Source organism: Magnolia sinica, chromosome 11, assembly GCF_029962835.1.
Source record: "Magnolia sinica isolate HGM2019 chromosome 11, MsV1, whole genome shotgun sequence".
NCBI lineage: Eukaryota > Viridiplantae > Streptophyta > Magnoliopsida > Magnoliales > Magnoliaceae > Magnolia > Magnolia sinica.
This window is the reverse complement of record NC_080583.1, coordinates 26,789,153-26,808,339: the sequence shown is the minus strand read 5'-3', so window position 1 is coordinate 26,808,339 and position 19,187 is coordinate 26,789,153. Positions and strand designations below refer to the sequence as shown.

At 42.5% G+C, this 19,187-nt stretch overlaps 2 non-coding genes across 2 annotated transcripts; both read right to left on the bottom strand.

Moving 5' to 3' along the window:
• Positions 1-1,095: 1,095 nt before the first annotated feature.
• Positions 1,096-1,202, bottom strand: LOC131219694 (small nucleolar RNA R71). Its single transcript, XR_009158340.1, has one exon. It is a non-coding gene; the product is annotated as a small nucleolar RNA R71 (small nucleolar RNA).
• Positions 1,203-18,309: 17,107 nt separating this feature from the next.
• LOC131219782 (small nucleolar RNA R71) lies at positions 18,310-18,416 on the bottom strand. The gene has a single exon (XR_009158426.1). It is a non-coding gene; the product is annotated as a small nucleolar RNA R71 (small nucleolar RNA).
• Between the last annotated feature and the right edge of the window lie 771 nt (positions 18,417-19,187).

Genomic DNA, 19,187 nt, shown 5'->3' with positions numbered 1-19,187 from the left:
GATACATAAGTTCAGTCCCTATGGATTCGACCTCGGTCTTACCAAGATTATTACTACATCGCGACCCTACACTTGGGGTTGTGAACAAGTTTTTAGCGTCATTGCTGGGGACTAACAGTTGCATTTTTCTGAGATTAGCTTGTTTTGGAATTAGTTTAAATTAGGTTTTTTTTTCAATTTTTACGATTAGGGTTTATTTTTTATTTTTAAAAACTAACTTACTTTCTAATTTTAAGTTTAGAACTTTCCTAATTAATTTTTTAGAAACTTTCTATTTTCTATTTTTAGAAATTTTCCTTTTTAGAACTTAGTCTACTTTATTATTTCTAAGAAGTTTCTAATTTTAAAATTTCTATTTTTAGAAATTGATTTGTTTTGTTTCATTTTACAGGATCCTAACTTAGGAACTTCTAATTTGGTAACTTCTTTCCAACCCTTCTCTCTTTTTATTTCTAGATTTCTATTTCCTTTCTTTTTTTTAGGTTTAGGTTAGAATCTGAAAATGAGGGCTGAGAGTGTTTCATGCCCAGGTGGGTCCGTGATAACACTCGATGTCTTTTGAGTGAAGGAGGATTGGTTAAGGGGTTATCCATCCATCACAAGATTAGACACCACTCAAGACCCTCGAAGTTAATTGAAGTGATGGCTGCAAATCAACTGGTTAATCAACCGGGAAGACAACCTCAACTTAGGGTTGAGGAAGTCTAGGATGAGAATGAGGTGCATTAAGCACCCCCGCCTCGTACCTTGTAAGATTATTTACAACCGGCAGGGGTGAGCATGCCCTCATGAATGGTTTTTTCAAAAAATACGGGACACATGGATATTAAGCTAGGGGTTATCCAACTCCTTCCAAAATTCCATGGACTTGAATTTGAAAGTCCATATTTGCACTTGAAAGAGTTTGATGAGATCATAGCCACTTTATATTTTCCAAACGTGTCTGAAGACACAGTTATGCTGAAACTCTTTCCCTTTTCTTTGCAAGAGAAAACTAAGATATGGTTGCATTCACTACGTCCTAAATCTATTGGCATATGGAATGATATGATAAGAGAGTTCATAAAGAAATTTTTTCCACATCATAAAACGAACACCCTTAGAAAGTCAATCGTGAACTTCACCCAAAAGGAGGATGAAACATTCTTCCAATCTTGGGAGCGGTTCAAGGATCTTGTCAATTCATGCCCACAACACGATTTTGAAATGTGGCGCATTACACAATTTTTCTATGATGGACTAACATCTTCCATGCACCAATTGGTTGAGACAATGTGCAATGGGGAATTCATGAATAAAAATGTCAATGATGTGTGAGATTACTTGGACAGACTTACCCAAAATCAAGCACCACTTCTAGGCCCACTCAATCAAAAGAGAGTGGCGAATTATACCTTCTGAAAGAGGATGATGATATCAATGCTAAAGTGTTTAATCTCATAAGGAAATTTGAGGCCATGGAATTAAAGAAGGATAAGGTTAAGGAAACTGTTTGTGGTATTTGTGCTTGCAACGTTCACACAACTGAAAATTGTTCAATAATACCTGCCTTTCAAAAGGTGTTGAATGAGCAATCTAATGCTATGAATAATTACCAAAGACCTTTCAATGGACCTACCTCCAATACATACAATCCTAGTTGGAGAAATTATCCAAACTTCAGTTGGAGGAATGGACAAATTGCTGCTACTCAATGATTTTTCAATCAACTTCCAAATCAAGTGAAACCTCAAGAGGATCCCATTCTAAAACATATTCAAAACTAAGAGCTTATCACTCAAGGTATATTGCAAACCCTTCAAAACATTTCAAAGGCCATACAAGGGCGTGAGATAAAAAATTCAATTGAGGAAAAAGGGATTCTTCCAGCCTAACCTTTCCCTAATCCTAAACCGCAACACGAAATAAGTGATCCAAGCTCTTCAAATCAGATGGAGCAAGCTAAATCTATCACCACTCTTAGGAGTGGCAAGACCATTGACAAAACCATTTCGGTTAGGGCTGAAAAGCTTAAGGACCCGAAAGAGGATAACACTGATAAATCTAGCCATGCCCCATAAGAACTAGAACCGGAACTTCAAGGCAAGCTGGTTGCCCCATTCCCCCAACGGTTGGTTGCACCAAACCTCTCTCTAACTCTCAAAACATTCTAGATGTGTTGAAACAAATGAAGGTCAATATTCCTCTGCTAGATGCCGTTAAACAATTACCTTCATATGTCAAATTTCTGAAAGACTTGTGTACGATCAAAAGATGGCAAAATATTTAAAAGAAAATCTTCTTAACTGAGAAAGTGAGTGTCATCCTAAAGTAATATGTGCCACAGAAATTCAAAATCCCGATAGCCCAACTATACCTTGTGTAATCGGGAACTACCGAATTGAGCACGCACTTCTTGACTTAGGAGAGAGCATAAATTTGATCCCCTACTTAGTGTACAAACAATTAGGTTTGGGTGAATTAAAACCCACCCTAACCACATTACAACTTGTTGATCGATCGGTTCGTGTACTGAGAGGGATAATTGAGGATGGTCTAGGTTGACAGATTCTACTACCTAGTAGATTTCATCGTCCTAGATACGGAACCCATCAGTAACATGAATACTCAAATTCCCGTCATCCTTGATCGCCCATTCCTTGCCACTTCAAACGTAATCATTAATTGAAGGAATGGAGTCATGAGTATGTCTTTCAGGAATATGAGATTGAAGTTGAATATCTTTTTCAACATAGGCAGACGGTTAGAGAATGATGACGATTTCCACAATATTAACATGGTTGACTATTTCGTGGAAGATAAAATACCTTTGACCTTATCCTCTGATCCTCTAGAGACGTGCCTGACCCACTCCCATGATTTTGATGATGACATGATTAGGGAGATGGTTGCCATGCTTAATACTGTGCCGGTACTTGAAATTAAGCAGTGAAGGCCACAATTTGAAGAATTACCCCAAACTGATGAAGTGCCTCTACCGTCTAACCTCAAGGCACCGAAGCTTGACCTAAAACCTTTACCCTCTGATTTGAAATATGTTTATTTAGGTCAAGATGAGACATACCCAATGGTGATTTCTTCTCACCTTGAGCAAGAACAGGAGAGTATGCTCATATCTACTCTCATTCAACATACGAGAGCCCTTGGATGGACAATTGCAGACCTCAAGAGAATTGACCCTTCGATTTGTACTCATCGCATTTATCTCAAGGACAATGCGAAGACCTTGCGGCAATCACAACATAGACAAAATCCAAACATGAAAGAAGTGGTTAAGGCTGAAGTTCTTAAACTATTGGATGTGGGTATCATATACCCTATATCCGATAGTCAATGGGTGGTTCCTAAGAAGTCTAGAATCACCATCGTAGCCAATGCCGATAATGAACTCATGCCAACTACAGTTACTATTGGTTAGAGAATGTACATTGACTACACGAAATTGAATACCGTTATGAGGAAGGACCACTTCCCTTTGCCCTTTATTGATTAAAACTTGGAAAGGCTAGCTAGTCATTCCTATTACTATTTTCTTGATGGATATTCGGGTTACAGCCAGATAGAGATAGCCATTGAAGATTAAGAAAAGACCACATTTACATGTTGTAATTGCTATAGTTTATATCCCTGTCTGTTGTCAAATTTGTGGTGCCAAAATCACTGTTATATATAACTTGCATAAGTGAAGCTCTCTCAAGGATCAACATTCATAAACAAGCTAAGCTCACAACAAGTAAAGCTCACAAGTACAAGGATCAATCTTGAATGCAAGAACTGCTCACAAGACAAGACTTAAGCTGCAAGACTTCAAGAAGAGTACAAGGCAGTTTGTAAAGAACTCAAGACACTTTCAAGATTGAGCTACATCAAGATTTTAAGATTGAACTACATCAAGTCTTCAAGGCTCATACTTCAAGGTCACTAGTTCCTAATGTTTCAATGTCCTTACTTCATGGTTGAGGTTTGACTGAGCTTAGGTTGACCTTAGAAGTAGGTCACTTTGGATACATAAATCAAATGTTTATTTTACATAAGTTTGGTCTATTCTTCGACTAGTCCTAGGCCTTCTTCGACTAGTCCTAGAGTTGCTTCGACCAGTCTAAGAAATTCCTCGATCAGTCGTGAGTTTGTTACAAATTTCGGATAAAATCTATTAGGCTTCGACTAGTCCAGGAATCTGTTCGACCAGTCGAAGGAACAGTGTCGACTGCATCTTCGACCAGTCAAAAATCTTCGACTCAAAATCCAGCAATGTTTTTAGGTTCTTCGACCAGTCGAAGGATACTTACGACCAGTCGAAGGTGACCTATGACCAGTCGAAGGAGACCTTCGACCAGTCGTAGAACGGTCAAAGCTTATCGCGCCTGATTTTTCAAATATCTGTTATTGCTTCGACTAGTCAAAGAGCTCCCTATACCAGTCGAAGACGCGATCTGCTCACCTATAAATAGTGCACGAATTTCAGAAGAAATCATCGAATTAATTAATCCATTCAAGCCAATCTTCGTCGAACTTCTGAGAGATAATTATGTGCTCCATCTAAGCTAAGTATGCTTATTTAATATTCTCTTTCCTTAGCTTTATTTAATTGATTTTGTTATGCTATTCGAATCTAATTTGATAAAAGGAATTGTTATTCCCTTTCTTTGGAATCAAAATCAATTAAGGCAAGCCCTATTTGGTTTAATTTAAAATCTATTAGAATTAGAACCATTGTAATTGAGTACTGGACATTGAACTTGGACATTCAATCATCTACTCTGATTTGGTTTTACCGGGCTGCTACAACGAAGGAGATAATCAGGTATTTTACATTTAATTGTAAATTCCTTTCTGTTTTGGTTTCTTTCAAGATTTGCGAGAAAAATCTTGTTGTATTGGTTATCTGAGGAGAGCCAGGAAAACTCAGAAGTGGGGTTTTTTTTTATTGTGTAAGCCCACAGATAAAGACACAATTGTAAAGGTTTTGGGTGAACCTGGGAAAACCTATTTTGTTAGTGAACGCTAATATCCCCTGTGTGGCTGTTGTTTAACAGTTGGTGAACACACAGGCGAACCACTATAATCCTTTGTGTTGTGGTTGAATGATTTATACTTCTGATCTTTAATTATTCTTTTGTGGGATGTATGTATGGTGGTGAATGCTGTAATCATTTAATTCAAGCATTGTGAGAATTTTGTAATAGTTTAGAATTTATTTTCTGCTATTCCTTTATTAGCTTGATATTCAATTTCCTTTAAAAGCTGTTCCAGCAAGGTTGCCCTGCCATTTTTATGGTGTATGGCTGTCCCTAGAACAATACATTTATGATTACAATTTATTTCAATTCAGTTTGTATTTATTTCTGTATTCCTCTTTGGTTTGAGATTTGATACAAAGATCTTTCTAGAAATAAGGTTGTCCTACCATAAACTCTGGTTTTTGGTGTAAGGTTGTCCTTAGAACAACATTTGTATCAACCTCTCAAGATCTGAATTTTGAGGTTATTTTACTTTCTTGCATTGTGATTTATTTTGGCTATCATATTCTTTTTAATTCCGCTGTTATAAGTTTTATTTAGCATTGTCCTATTCACCCCCCCCCCCCCCCTCTAGGACATATAGCTAGGCCTTTTCACATGTCCCTACGTGTAACGCCCTGAAATTCGAGGGTCGAGCATAACTCAGCTCTCGAGTTTTAAAACATCACTTATGCAACATATTGAATGATGGATGTATGTTGTCTATATGAGTGCATAAAACATGGAATAAATTAAGCCAAACTGCAAATATAATTCAGAGATAAGTGAAGAACGCAAGCGGAAGACTTAAAGAAATATATGTGTACATGTGCAAATCTCTGAAATACATATACATACCAGGTCGTACTTACAAGTGTTACTATCAAAATTACAAGTATCAAATGACATCATCTATTCCTAAAAGGAAATCCCAAAATCCCACGCATCAAAACAAGGCTCACTAGAACCCGCCTGAAAACTGCATGAAAGAAAATACAGCCTCATCATCCTCGATCTCCTGCTCTGCCTCAGGGGTCGCATCAATATCTGCAACTAAGATAGAGTCTGGTGGGTGTTTAAACACAGCCCCAGAACGTGGGAGTGAGTGATCAACTCAGTGGAACAATAAAGCAAAGGTTAACATGTTATCAATTCAATCAAGCAGTAATGATAAAGCAGAACAATCAAACATGTCCTAAGTACTCTTATTAGTGCAGGAATGAATGTAGAATGATGCGTGCCCTCGCCGGTACACCCTCAGCGTCTTCATCTTACGTTACGCATGACATCACCTCAAAGTGCTCCACCTCTTCCAGGCACATGCAATGCGGTGCATGAACATGATTACCAAGTTGTTATTAGTCCTTTTCATACAGCAGGATTGAGAAGCTAAGGTACCTTCCTCATATCAATTTCCAAACAGTGATCCATTCTAGGGTCGTCAGTCCTAGACAATCTCATACGATCATATGGTTTTAGGTCGCTGCAAAGGGCTCGTCACCAATCAATGCACGCCTATCATACCTTCGTTACTACAATAAGGCTCGTCACCTCAATGCGGTATCCAGGTATGCTCGAGGTCACTACAAAGGGCTCGTCACCAATCAATGTAGGACGACAGCACGAATATAGTGTCCCATACCACCATAATCGGCTCACGAGTTTGGTTGCTCACTGGTCACTACGGGGAGGCTCGTCACCCCAGCGTAGGCCGACAGCTCGACCACGGTGTCCCATACCACCATGTCCGGCTCATGAGTCTTAGCGGATCAAGGTACAATGGTTAATAGGATTTCATTGGTAAGTTTGGTACCCTAGATTCATACAATAGTGTCCATACATGGTGAACATACATCGGACAATCGGGTTACTTGACGAACTCGACTAGCACGAGCGCACGTTGGGTTGAACGACATAGAGTGCGCAAACACTCCGCGTGGCCAAACCACTGCCGACAACTCTAATACGATTCAGGTTTGTCTAATCACGTCCTACATGGCGAAAGCAACCTCAGCCACGAACTCAAGGCCGATTACCGATTTCCTGGACTATTCATAGTCCCAAACACATTCCACTACAATAGATATTCATATAGAATTTAGAACAGTAATGGAACAATAATTCAAATCATGTAGTACATGAGCATTTGAAGAATATCAACTTAACATGGATTTAAACATAGGTAATGCTTGAAGTTAAACAACAAAGAATGTGACATGCACGTAGAACTCATACACACCAAGAAGAGAGTTGAGAATCGCTTCTCAACGCCTGCAATTAGGTTAATATATTACACTTTAAACCATTCAGGCATTTCTACAAACACTTAGAATACACAGTGCAAAATACATGACGTATGTTGAAAAATACGCATTTGGACAATTCCTTTTGCCAAGGAGTTGTCACACATACAGTTAGCACAATTACACGACAAATAATCATGGCAAACACATGCTCATATTTTATACGTATACGGTACTTCCTACATATACCTAGAATACACAATCTCATTTATAACACATGCATATCAGGAACGCAAAATAAACATAGCATTTGACATGTGAAATCTCATCCATAACAAGAATAAACCATTCACTGGCATTGAAAGCCTTGAAAACCATAACCTATACAATTAAAGTCTGCACCTTAAACCAGAAATAGAACACCGAACTGATTCAGACGATATGTCTTCGTCAACGGCGACAAGATAACCTAAGACAAGGATAAAAATGAGCTATTACTACACATAGACTATTCTAAGCTCTAAAATAGATTAGGGTTAGGTTAACTTACCCAAAGATGAACTTAGAATCGCCGGAATAACGATTCAAAAGTGAAGGTTTAAGGATGTAGAGTAACAGGAAAGAATCCAAGAATGATTCACCAACTTCTCTCTCACTTTCTCTCTCTTTTCCTCTCTCTTTCTTAGCTAGGGTTAGGAAATTCGTATGGAAAAGAGAGTTAGGGTTTTAAGGTCTATATATAGGCCTAACATTGATGAAAATAACCCCAGGGCCAAGGTATACTTAGGTTATAACCAAAACAAGCCTCTCTCGATCCAACGAAGCACTTCTGGTGGGCCTTTTTCCACGTGCGGTCAGACTTAAGCTCACTGACCATGGATCTAGGTCAGGCTGAGTTTTCGTACTGATCGGATCTTCAGATCAGCCGTGGCGGACCACAATCAATTCAACGGTCACCGTAACTCGATCAGGTCCACAAGCACTATGACCTGCCTAGGCCACCTTCCCTGATCCGAGGGTGAAATTGGGTCAAAATCCAACGGTCAGATTGCTTAAAATCGTCGCGCAAGCGACACGACTCAGATTTCATAAAAGCATATTTAATTTCTCACCGTTCTCACACTCTTCACTCCGGACTCAATCAAATCGACCCAGAACATCATCTGGACTTGATTTTTGAGGTGATGGTCAAGTCCAACATGGTGACCACAACAGCCAAAGATCATCGCCATCGGACTTTCGACGAGCGGTCTAGGTCCGATCCAAAGCTTCCAAAAATTTTCAAGAGCAACTGGATTTAGCGATGAATCCCAGATTTCAGAGTAACATAGCGCTAATGATCCTACAGGTTTTGAGTCATGCAGATCCAATTTAAAGTGATTGATGCAAATTTCACAAGCAATCGAGTTTAGCGCTAATTACCCCACATTTAACTTCTAAGGAAAATAGAGGTGGTACTCGGGTCTTGGCACAAAATTTTTCGGGTCATTACAATCTTCTAGAACCTGATTCACACGTTCCATCTGCCCATCTGTCTTCTTATGAAACGCGGTGCTGAACTTCAATTTCACCCCCATCGCTTCCTGGATACGAGTCCAGAAGATAGATATGAAATGCGTGTCTCTGTCAGACACAATCTCCAAGGGAACTCCATGCAGACGTACAATCTCCTTGATATACAACCTAGCCAACTCGTCTGCAGAGTTTGTGACTCTGATCGGTAAGAAGTGAGCCGACTTCGTCAATCGGTCGACGATCACCCAAATAGAGTCATGTCCCTTCCTCGTTCTCGGCAACCCTAAAATAAAATCCATAGAGATGAAGTCCCACTTCCATTCTGCTATGGGCATGGGCTGCAGCAGCCCAAGAGGTCGGCGATGCTCTTCCTTGACCTGCTGGCAGTGAGACAACTTGATACAAACTCAGCAATGTGAACCTTCATGTTGTCCCACCAATAAGATCTTCTCATATCCTGATACATCTCCGTGCTACCTGGATGCATCGCAAGCTTAGAACTATGGGCTAACTCGAGAACCTCCCGTCTCAAGTCAGGAATGTCTGGGACACATAACTAGCCACGAAAATGTAGGCCCCCATCAGAACTAACACTCCAGTCGGAGTTCTCATCTGTACCAACCTGCTTTCTCATCTTCTCTTAAAGCTCATCATCTGCCTAAGCTGCAACGATCTTCTCGTCAATGAGGGGCTGTACACGAATGTGTGCGATAACCTCATACGGCTCTTCCACCGTAAGCTTCTGCTCAAAGTCTCGCACAAACTCCAACATGTCCCATTCTGTTATCATTAGTGGAGCCGCAAACTCTGTAGCCTTCTTGCGACTCAACACGTCTGCCTCAAGGTTCGCCTTGCCCAGATGGTATGAAACATCGAACTTAAAGTCTTTCAATGTTTCCATCCATCGGCGCTGCCTCATATTCAAGTCACGCTGCGTGAAAATATACTTAAGGCTCTTGTGGTCGCAAAAGAGCTCGAACTCCTCTCCGTAGAGGTAATGTCTCCAGAGCTTTAATGCGAAAATGACAGCTGCCAACTCCAGGTCATGTGTAGGGTGATTCTCTTCGTGTTTCCTCAACTGTCTCGAAGCATAAGCAATCACCCTGTCCTTCTGCATAAGGACACAACCCAGGCCAACGCGAGAGGCGTCAGTATATATAGTATCCTTAACCCCTTGCTCTGGCAATACTAACACAGGGGCGGACGTCAACTTGTCCTTCAGTACCTCCACCTTCTCATTCCAAGCAAACTTCAAATCTTTCCGTGTCAACTGCGACAACGGTCTGGCTATCTTCGAGAAGTCTCGTATGAAGCGTCGATAATAGCCTGCTAGACCCAGAAAGCTCTTCACCTCAGTAACTGAACCAGGCTGCTTCTAGTCCTGCACTGCAGCTACCTTAGCATGATCGACAGCTATCCCTTCCTTGGACACCACATGTCCCAGGAACTTGACTTCCTCTCTCTAGAAATCACACTTCTTAAACTGCGCAAAGAACTGATTCTTTCTAAGAGTATCCAAGACCGCTCTTAAATGCTCCTCATGCTCTTCCCGACTCGCAGAATATATCAAGAAGTCATCGATAAAGACAATGATGAATCGGAACAAGAATGGCCGAAACACCCTGTTCATCAGATCCATGAATACGGCCGGTGCATTCGTAAGACCGAACGACATCACAAGGAACTCATAGTGACCGAAGCTAGTCCTGAAAGCGGTCTTCTGCGCGTAACTGGTGATACCCTGACTGCAGATCAACCTTCGAAAAGTACCGTGCCCCCTTCAACTGATCAAACAGATCATCTATCCTGGGCAAAGGATACTTATTCTTTACAGTTACCAGATTCAACCTGCAATAATCAATACATAATCGCAAGGAGCCATCTTTCTTCTTCACAAACAAGATAGGTGCTCCCCAAGGAGACACACTAGGCCGAATAAAGCCCAAATTCAACAAACCATCCATCTGTTTTCTCAATTCCTCCATTTCACTCGGAGGCATACGATAGGTGGGCAAAGAAATGGGCACCGCACCAGGCATGAGATCGATAGTAAAGTCACTCTCACGCTGAGGAGGTAATCCAGGAATCGACACAAACACATCTTCAAACTCCCGAACTACAGGCGTGCTTTCAAACGCCGATTCAGCCATACTGTCCAACAAAGAAGTATAATAATCAAGACGAAAATGGTAACTGACCTGAACTGGAAAAGTAACTATCTTGCCCTCAGGTCCATGAATTGTCACCGACTTGCTTCACAATCAATCTCTGCTCGCATCCTCATGAGCCAATTCATACCCATAATGACATTGTAATGAAAAAGAGGTGCAACAAAAAAATCAACACGAATCGATCCACTTCTTGGATCAACCCAACAATCCATACAACGCTTGTTCATAACAGAGGAGATCCCCGTAGCGGTAGTGAGCGTCACTCTTTTCATAGAAACAGTGCTCAAACTCAGACACCTAACTGCCGCATATGATATAAAAGAGGTAGTGGACCCTGTATCCACTAACATAGAAACGGGACTACCTTCAATGTGCGTTATAACCTCGAAGGATCTCGGCACCAAGTCAGCCATAGGCACTTCAGCTGAGAGCGCATGAACTCAAGCCTACTGCTGACAATTCGGTGGAGGAACCATGAACCGTTGAGGTGGCTTGAAGCTAGGTACAGCAGGTCTGAAGGATGGATGAGCTGGCACTGAACGAAGAGGTGGTGGTGAAATAACCTGAGACATTGGACGGCTGACCCTCTGCGGTGGAGTAAAATCACTGTCCCACATACGTGAAAAGCAAAAATGATCCAAATGCCCTATCTTCCCACAGTATGAACAGCGAAGATCAGCTTGCATCTGCTGAGCGGGCAGCGCTGAACGCCTCGGAGGAGAATCTGCCCGCGGCCTCTTGCTGAGAAAAGGTGCAGGTCTGGGAACCATAGGTGCTCGCATACGGGACGACCTGTCCCTGTCCTGCTCTGCTCGAAAGGACATGCTCACCAACTCCGCATAGGAAGATATGCTAGCACAACATATCTTCGATCGGATCTCAGGCCTCAATCCCTCAGAAAAATGCCACATCTTCATCGGCTGATCGCTCAGAATCAAGGGAGCATAGCGACCTAGCTCAGTGAACCGGTTCTCATATTCCGCCACTGACATCCCTCCCTGGCGGAGGCGAAGGAACTCACTCTCCTTCTCATGTCGGTACGTAACCGAAAAATACTTCTTGTGGAAGCGTGCCTCAAACGCCTGCCACGACCACTCATATCCTTCCTCAACAGTGTGAAGAACACTGTCCCACCATAAACTGGCCTCCTTCTCAAACATGAAGCAAGCTCGACCTGCTCAACCTCTGAACAGTGCAGCAGTCTCAACATCTTAGAGATGCGATCAATCCAGTACTCGACCTCCTCGGGTCTATGAGAACCCGCAAATGTGGGAGGTCGTAAGCGCTAAAATCGCTCAAATGTGCTGCTCGCACTAGAGCTCCCAGATGGGGGCATAGGTGAAGCAGGTGGAGTCGCCCCCACTGACTGAGCAAAGATGCCAGCCATGGAAGACAAAAACTGCTGCTAGTGCTGTTGTTGCTGCTGCTGAATCTGCTGCTGCTACATCAACAGCATCATCTACTCAAACCTATTAGAAGGCGGAGTAGATGAAGATGCACGGTTCGGCTCAGGAACCGAAGGTGTGACTGGAGGAGCCATAGGTGTCGGCCCAACACCAGCATGAGACGGGCCCGACTGTGGATCCGTTTAGCTATCGCTCAGGGGAGAACCCCGACAAGTGACTCAACCAAGGAGAGACGGGCCGAAGTCTTCGAACCCTCAGGAGACATACCCTACATTCAATAGAGGATGCAACCTGTAAGATTCAACCTCCACATAATCCACCCACACAGCATTCACAGCACAACTTCAACGATAAACAACATGCATTCCATTTAACAAAATTGTCGCAATACAAGAAGTGCAGCATTACATGAATCACGACAGGGAAAGCATGTGAACTAAAATATCTAAAACTTCAAACAACAACAAACCACTTCCAACTACTAAAGCCAACAACGGCTACACATAAAAGCAAACAACAAAACAAAGCAAAGGATGACAACAACTGGAACTATTCGTCAAAATCAGGAGATGGAGGCGGGGCACCCTTATCCTGCAAGCAACACAGGATAGACTTCAGAGTTCGAGTCACCTTCTTGAACTTATGTTTCATAAGGCCTCGAAGATCCATGATATCCTGGCGTAGAACAGCCTGCCCTTCCTCAAGCCGAGCGATACGGGCATCCCTGGCAACCTGATCTGCGCTCTGCTCTGGTGCCACAGGAGGAGAGCTCTCACTCGTATCCTGTGCCTCAACCTCTTCCTCGTCCTGCTCTGTTTCTTCTTCAATCTCAGCTCCACCCTCAGCATAGCTCTCATCCTCATCACTCTCTGACTCATCCTCACTCTCTAAGGCCTGTCGACGAGGACCAATCTCCATCTGCTTAAGGGTCGTCAGATTAATATGACGAACAGGTACCGACTTTTCTGCCCCAAGCCGATAGCCAAACTCATGTGCAAGCTTACAAATGAGGTGGCCAAATGGAAGCGATTCGGTCCTCCTTGTCGAACGAGCGATAAGGATAATCTGATGCAAGACGTATGTCGGCACATATAGCTTTGCTCCTTACCCCACCTAATACAGAAAATCCACCATCAGGCGCGTACACTCCCTGCGGTTGCTCCACCTTGGGTATACATTGAATGTACATATGTGGTGAAGCAATCGGAAGTCGTCCATCATGTTGGTAGCTAGAAGACTTCTATTAGGCTGTCATTCGACCAGACGACCACACAAGAGTCGGGTGTGACGATCCCTCTCACACATACTGTTCAAATTCTTCTCAATGGCATGCACCTCACCAAGTGGCACATTCAGGAGTCGGGATATCAAAGCGACGTTGACCGTGGCCTCCCGACCGCTACCATAAGGACTCTTGAACTGCAACGGCTCCAGCGACGGATCACGAATGTTGGCATAAAAAGCTCGAACAGTGCTTGCATTGGAACGATACTCGCTCTCAAACAAGGGACACCAACCAGCCCCTTCCAGGAGCTCCAACAACAGAAACTCGCCAAACAGCCACGAATCTACATGGCCTCAAAAAGGACCCTACGGCCTTCATAAACTCTATGAGATAACTCCGCTAACAAGGTTCTTCAATAGGAGCTTGAGGATCAAGGTCCCGCTTGGTCTGGAATTCACGGGTGGCGGTCGTGCTCGCGGCGGCACCTCTCGGCCTCCGTGCACGAGTTGGGTGGCTAGGCCCGGCTTCATCCATGGGTGCTCTCTTCTTTCCCATCAAAGAAAGAAGGGTAGAGATGGAAAATATGGCCGTGATGAACTCAAAGAGGGCCATGAAAAATGAGAGAAATGAGAGAAATGGGAAGAATGGTGAAGTTTCCACACACTTGAGATCCCAAAGAAGGATTTGGGAGATCAAATGAGAAGAAAAGAGGGTGAAATCAGTAATGGGGGTGAGGTTTTGAGAGGGGTTAGATGGGTGTGCACGAAAATGGAAGAAGAAGGAGATTGGGGAGGGATTTTGGTGGAGTTTTGAGAGGAACTTGAAGAAAAGGAGAGCTTGGGAGGGTGATTTGTGAAGGAAGTAGGGTTTAGGAAGTTTTAAAACCGATCAACCATGGAGGAGTGGGCCACACTAGGCCCCATGGGTGTCGGTCAGAGCCGGCCCGCCCGGCCTGACTCATTGGGCGGCGGGGGCTCGCCGAACCGGCGAGGACATCGCCGGTCTCTGGACTGTCCGGCGATGGCTTACCGTTTGGGCGAGGTCCTCTTGGTCCCTTATGTGAAAAATGATGTGGGTCCCCCCCTGGGCCCCCTGGAAATGCCCCGATCGGCCCCTTTGTCCGATTCGACGCCTATCGAGCCATTAGAGTTAAAATCTGATACAAACTGAGGTTTCTTGATAATTGAAGGGTTGAGATGGGATGATAAACCATCTAGACTCATTAATAGATGGTCTAGAAGAGATTTTGGGTCGCTGTGTGTGATCAGGAGTGCGAACAGACTCGATCTCGGTGATCGTTTTCAGTAAACTTTCGTCGATAGAAGCAACGGGACACCAACACAAAATCTATGATAAAATCGCACCCAAATACACTAAGGTGGCGACAGCGTGCGGTGTGTGACCATAACCCAGGTCCGGTTTAATCCAATTCATGCTCTGATACCAACTTATAACGCCCTGAAATTCGGGGGTCGAGCACTGTTGAGGGTCAAATATTGCATATCAGACCCAGTTATTGCATGGATTTACAATCATTGATACCGTTTAATAGCCTGATTTAATCGTGTTTGTGATGCAGAGTGTATTTACAAGCATGAACTGAAAAAGGGTGCTTAAACCATGGATTTGACGCTCTGATGACACCCAAGGCAAGGGACGGACTACAGGGGACCAAGATCGATGGAATTACACACCAGGGATCCGAGAAAATCAAGCCATTCACGTTAAAGAGGCCCGAAAATGGTGAAAAATGCAAGATCACATAGTTCTCGTCATCTGATTGGCTCAAAACTTCATACATGGCCTGAGGGCCATAAATTAACCGTACATATCAAATTTCAGCCCTCGGATCACTATGGAAGTACCCCAATTGATAGATCAGCCCATAAACCGTTGATTCTGGGCTCACCTGATATCTGGAACTGTCTCAACTTTGGTCTCGACAGTTTAAATAAGATGAGAAAGTAAATGGCTGGATCAAATTTTCAAATCACATCACAGTGGGGCATGTATGTGAGGCGTGTATACTGCACGTGTACACGTGCCGAGCCGCACCGAACCACGTAACGCGGGTCAGCGCTGCTGACCCGCATCCTCTTCCTAAAACGGCAATTGCCGTATTGATGCAGGTAACGGACGGAACTGTCCATTTTTACGGACGCTAGTGGGCCCCACAAATTGTCCCAGTGGACAATCCAAACCGTCCATCGTGTAAAGGGCCTCGACTACTACAAAACCTTGCTGAACTTTTGGACCCATGCAAGCACACGTGCGCGATACAAAGGCCACAAATAAGCGGTCCTGCGACGTTTAAAATGATTTTTGAGGTGATTTCTTCTCTTAGCTGCGTCAATGGACGTTCAAAACCACCCATTCTTGACTGAAATTTCGTCCTGAATCTAATGGACGGGGTGGATTTCTCCGAAAATACCTCTATGGGGCCCACCGATCACGTAAGCGTCGGACGTGCGAAAGGCTACGCACATCCGCGAAATCGGATTTTTCAGGCAGTTGTGGCCCACCATCTTTGATCATATGGCAGATCTGAACCGTCCATCGTGTAGGCCAGCCAAAATACTTCCAAGAGACGCTGATTTTACAGAAATAATGTAAGGAACGCGAGAGTTATGAAGCCCCGAACTTGGCTGCGAAAAGGCTTTCGCTGCGCGTGCGATAGCTTCCCAAATCCGATTTCCACCACTCCAAAAGCTATAAAAAGATTTCCAAACGTGGAGAAGAGGGTATGCTTAAATAGGGGACGTCAGATAGAGAGAGAGAGAGAGGCGGAGAGAGAAGTGTTTAGAATTTTTATGTATTTTTTCTTTATTTTTCTTCTTTTTCCTATGATTATGTTAGGCTAAATCCCTTAGCTAAGGCTAAGAGGTGAAGCTTGTGGCGTGATGGGAGCTTCTACAGGTTTGATTTGAACTAAACTGATTGACTTTGTTTTGATTTAAGAAATTCTTTTAGTCATTAATGGTTTGTTGTGATTTAAATTACAGTAGATCTGTGATGGCTTGAATAATTCCTTTCCTTTTATTTTGATGTTCGGAAACCCTGTTGTTCGCCATCGTCTCATAGACATGGTTGGATGATGGAATCCTTCCTAACACTCATATATCTTTTAGTTGGTTATGGATTGGTCTAAGTTCTGTTGTTTACCTTGTCTCTTAGGCATGGATTTGTGATGGAATCATACCTAATTCTTATACCTTTCATCTCTTGAAAACTATATCAAGTAAGTTCAGTATAATATCCATGAAGCAGGCATAAGATCTCCCTGATCTCTACAAGTGGATCCTCTGAATCCCTAGTTCCCTTTCTCTGAATTCTTTAAGTTTAGATTAATATTTCACCATTATTCCTCAAATCACAATTGGTTTTGATTTCATCTTGGCCTAGTTCTAGATCTGGTTATTTTCAGATAACGTACAGGTTTCAGTCCCTGTGGATTCGACCTCGGTCTTACCGAGTTTATTACTACATCACAACCCTGCACTTGGGGTGTGAACAAGTTTTTGGCGCCGTTGCCGGGGACTGACGGTTACGTTTTTCTGAAATTAATTAGTTTTAGGATTAGTTTAAGATTAGGACTTTTCTGATTTTTAGGAATTATTTTAGAATTTTCTAATTCCAGGTTTTTCTTTAATTTTTAGAAATTTTCTATTTAAGTAACTTTCTATTTTTAGATAGTTTCCTTTTTTTAGAAAGTAACCCAACTTTCTTATTTTAGAGGATTCTGAGATAGGTTTCTAAATTGGTAATTTCTCTCTTCCTTACTATTTCTAGATTAGGATTCCTTTTTAGTAAGTTTCTAATTCTAACTCTTTTAGAATCTAATTTTGTTTCCTATTTTATTTTTAGAAATTTTCTATTTTAAGACTTTCTGTTTAGAAACTAACTTTTCTGTTTTGTAGGCTTATTAGAAATTTCTAATTCGGTACGCTCTTTCTAAATTTCTACTTTCTAATTTAGGAATTCTTCCTTGTTTCTTTTTATTTCTATATTTCTCTTCTTAAGAATTCTATAGGCTTGCTATTCTTAGAAACTAACTTGTTTTGTTCTATTTTGCAGGTTTCAATTTAGGGACTCCAATTTGGTAACTTCCTTCCAACCCTCTTTCTCTGTTTAGATTTTTATTTCCCTTCTTAGGATTAGGTTTAGAATTTGATTGACGGCTGCGAGTGTTTCATGCCCAAGTGGGCTCGTGACAACACTCGACGTCTCTTAACTGAAGGAGGATTAGTTGAGGGGTTATTTGTCCATCGTAGGACTAGACACCGCTCGAAATCCCCTGAGTTAATGGAGGATATAGCTGGAAATTAACCTCTTCTACCCCAACCTAGGGTAGAAGATCTCCAGGATGAGAATGAGGTGCATCGAGCACCCCCGCCTCGTACCTTACGAGATTACTTACAACCGACGGGGGTGAGTACGCCCTCATGCATGGTTTTTCCTGAGAATGAAGGACACATGGATATCAAGTCAGGGGTGATCCAACTCCTCCCTAAATTTCATGGGCTTGAGTCAGAGAATCCTTACTTACATTTAAAAGAATTTGACGAGATCATAGCTACCTTATACTTTCTTAACGTTTCTGATGACACGGTCAGGTTGAAACTCTTTCCCTTTTCTTTGAAAGAGAAAGCCAAGACGTGGTTACATTCACTACGTCCTCGATCAATTGGCAGATGGAATGACATGACAAGGGAGTTCATTAAGAAGTTTTTCCCATACCATAAGACGAACACCCTAAGAAAGTCGATCATGAACTTCGCCCAAAGGGAAGATGAAACATTCTTCCAATGTTGGGAGCGGTTCAAGGATCTTGTCAGTTCATGCCCACAACATGGTTTTGAAACGTGGCGCATCACGAACTTTTTCTATGATGGACTAACATCTCTCATGCGCCAATTAGTCGAGACGATGTGTAATGTGGAGTTTATGAATAAAGGAGTCGATGAAGTTTGGGATTACTTTGATAAACTTGCTGAGAACACACAACATGGGATATCTCCCCTAGACCTAGTACTACGTCTAGGCCGACTCACTCCAAGGAAAGGGGTGGAATGTATCTCCTGAGAGAAGACGATGATATTAATGCTAAGGTAGCTAATCTCACTAGGAAACTCGAGGCCATGGAATTTAAGAAGGATAAGGCTAAGGAAATTGTTTTTAGCATCTGTGGTTGCAACATTCATACTACTGAAAACTGTCCACCTATCTCTGCCTTTCAAGAGGTATTAAATGAGCAATCCAATGCCGTAAGCAATTACCAAAGACCTTTCAGTGGGCCTACCTCTAACACATACAATCCTGGCTGGAGAAATCATCCCAACTTCAGTTGAAGGAATGGACAAACCGCTACACCTCAAGGTTACCTAAATTAAAATCCAACTCAAGAGAAACCTCAAGAGGATTCGGTTCTGAAACATTTTCAAAAGCAAGAGCTTTTCAATCAGGGTATGCTATAGGCCTTTCAAGACCTAACAAAAGCAATACAAGGACTTAAGGTTGAACATACGATTGGGAACAAGGGGAGCCTCCCAGCTCAACCTCTTCCCAATCCTAAACCGCAATATGAAGTTAGCGACCCAAGCTCTTCAAATCAGATGGAGCAAGCTAAA